The 2,910-nt window shown below is 29.8% G+C and overlaps 1 long non-coding RNA gene across 1 annotated transcript; it reads left to right on the forward strand.

Annotated features, from left to right (window-relative positions):
• Nucleotides 1-216: 216 nt before the first annotated feature.
• Nucleotides 217-1,932, forward strand: LOC126884224 (uncharacterized). The gene is made up of 2 exons (XR_007697879.1): nucleotides 217-877; nucleotides 1,751-1,932. It is a non-coding gene; the product is annotated as an uncharacterized LOC126884224 (long non-coding RNA).
• Nucleotides 1,933-2,910: the final 978 nt, after the last annotated feature.

Consider the following 2,910-nt stretch of genomic DNA (forward strand, 5'->3'; position numbering starts at 1 on the left):
TCAGTTATATACGTAGTTTAACCATTGATTATAAACACCCATGTGAATAGGGAACTTGCACATTTTTTTTTATTACATAATAATGTTTAAAAATGAGATTTCCAAAATTTCACGTTTTAAAAACGTAATAACTTAGAAATACATATTTAAAGTCTTATGCGGTATAAAATAGTTCAAACGACCCGTGACGTCACATAGTTTTACATTAGTTATAGGCCGTTCCAAGATGCTGTCAAAATTAAATCAATATGGCTACTGGAAGGCAAACATTGAATATTATTCTATCAGGTTCTTATGGTTTTAGATCATTTTAGTTGTTGTACAAAGATTAATTTAACATTTTCTCTGGAAGTATTAATTTAGAAAGATAATATGCCTCATTGGTGTTGTGTTTTTAAGTGTGAAATGCAAAGTAATCGTGATAGTTAGCTTTTACCACTTACCATCAGTGCTACATTCTAAGCACAAAACTGAACCAATTTAACTAAATAAGTTATAGTTATCATCTGAGAGACAACAACAATGGTAAAATGCAATAAAATATAAAGATTTTACTAGCAAAATGGAAATTCCCCTGTAATCATCTTATATCTGGTAAGTTACAACATTTGAACATTAACGATTTTTGAAGATGTTAACAGTCTAATCTTGTAGGAAAACCAGCCGACTTAACTGATAATAACAATCCAGATTGGGTTCCTTCAATAAATATGGGGTATATAAACACAATGAAATGAGTTCCCCAAAATCTAAAATGGGAATTAAGGTACCAAAGGAGAATTAAAAGAAAAGGGTACCTACAAGAAAAAATTGCTTTTTTATTCCTCTTGAAATGATTTATAAGACACTGGACTGTCTTATATTCTACAAATACTAGGTAGGTCTATGATTTTACACATTTTTCATTAATGATACATTACTGTTACTTTAGTAGATTTAGAAACAGTGGATAGTTAGTGGTAGATAGTAGTTATTTGGTATAAAAGCTAGTTTAGTAGAAGACAAGATTTTGCCAAATAGTCAAACATATATTACAATGGAAAAATTAACAAATACATTTTATGTCATTAACATTAACACAGGATTTTAAATATCAGCTTAAGAAATTAGCTTTATCTTGTGAAAGTATAGAAAATGATGATGCCAAAACTAAAAATTATACTGGTTTAGCAAATTACAATGTTTTTAAAATAGCTTTAAAGTATATTACACCATTTATCAAATACCATCAAAATACTGTTTTGTCACCATGTGATCAAGTATTGCTTACTTTAGCTAAACTAAGCTTAAACTTAGATTATAAAGATTTGGGATATAGGTTTAGTATTTCACCCTACCCGGTATCAACTTATTTCAAAAATACTTTGTATATAATGTGTCTTAGGTTAAAAAAATTTGTGTTCTGGCCTGATAGAGATATTTTAAAGAAAACTATGCAAAATTCACTTAAAGAATCTTTTCATGGAAATACTACAGGTATAATTGACTTTGGACGAATGTTTGTATGAAACGAATTATTTATTGTTCTGAAGCTAGTTATTTGAGGCATTTTTGTAATTAACTATTCTAATTGGGAAATAAGCCACAATTTAACTTAAAAAATAATTTTATTAATCTTTCGACTTCCAAATCAGACGTCATTGTCAAAATACAAAATATTATTATTTATGCATATTATTACCTGTAAATATTTCTTCTGATTGTTAATTGTAAAGGATTGAAAAATTACCATTTATTTTATTTTTTTTAGAATCAGCTGAGAGAAGTGGTCTACAAAAACCCAGGAAGGAAACGGAATATGTGGCTACGAAAGGCAAAAGAAAGGTTTACAAAGCAAATGTGACACATTTTTTTGAAATATTTAGGAATATCAGTAAATTGCATTAAAAAAATGTATGAAAAGATTTTATTCAATAAAAATGTTTATATTTATCAAGGATGTATTAATTGGTATGGCCACATATCGTCAGTGATGTAATAATACATCCTATCTGTTTTTTCATGAGTTTCGTAAGAGAGACTAAAAACTTATCTTAGGGTCACCTCCTGTTTTCATATGATATTTTTTGACTTGTTTTGTAGTAAATTAAACTATCTATGAACTACAAAACAAGTCAAAACTTACATATGAACACAGGAGGTGACCTTAAAACATGTTTTTCCATCTCTCCTACAAAACTCATGAAAAAACAGATAGGAGGTATTGTCACATCAGCAAGGATGTACAGTGATGAGTGCCCTAATAACTGGCAAAATAGCACAAAAGACGGGCAACATATTTAGTTGTGAGATAAAAAGAAATGAAACTAGTCGAGCTGGGAAATTTAGCGAAATTAACCTTTAAATTTTATTTTATATTGATTGTTTCCAACCTTTACACATATCAGAGGAGTATGTCAACTAAAACTGTCACTGTGACAGTGGTAGTTTCCAAACTCGTCTGATACGTCTGAAGGTGGTACACAATCAATACAATCTAAATGTATAAGTTAATATCGCTAAATTTCCCAGCTCGACTAGTTTCATTTCTTTTTATCTCACTACTTAATACGTTTTCCATCTTTTGTGCTATTTTGCAGGTTATTAGAGCGCTCATCACTGTATTTCTGGTATATCCAGGGAATGTCTACAAAATATATTTTGAATGTCCAAAGAACATTCGTGGACATTCATGGAATGTTCCAATAAGACATTCAAGTAATGTTTAAAATGCTGACACAGGATTTTCCTGGGATGTTCAGGAAACGTGTTTTCGGGGATATTCCAGGAATTTTTCAATGTCTGTGTACCTTCATATGGAATATTTTGGTGTTATTAGCACCGCACTCCACTTGCGATTTGTAATCAGGAAGATTGAACACATTGTTTCAAATACAAGTCAATCCATTTGTAACTAAATAATCATGGATT

This window comes from Diabrotica virgifera, chromosome 5, assembly GCF_917563875.1.
Source record: "Diabrotica virgifera virgifera chromosome 5, PGI_DIABVI_V3a".
Classification (NCBI taxonomy): domain Eukaryota; kingdom Metazoa; phylum Arthropoda; class Insecta; order Coleoptera; family Chrysomelidae; genus Diabrotica; species Diabrotica virgifera.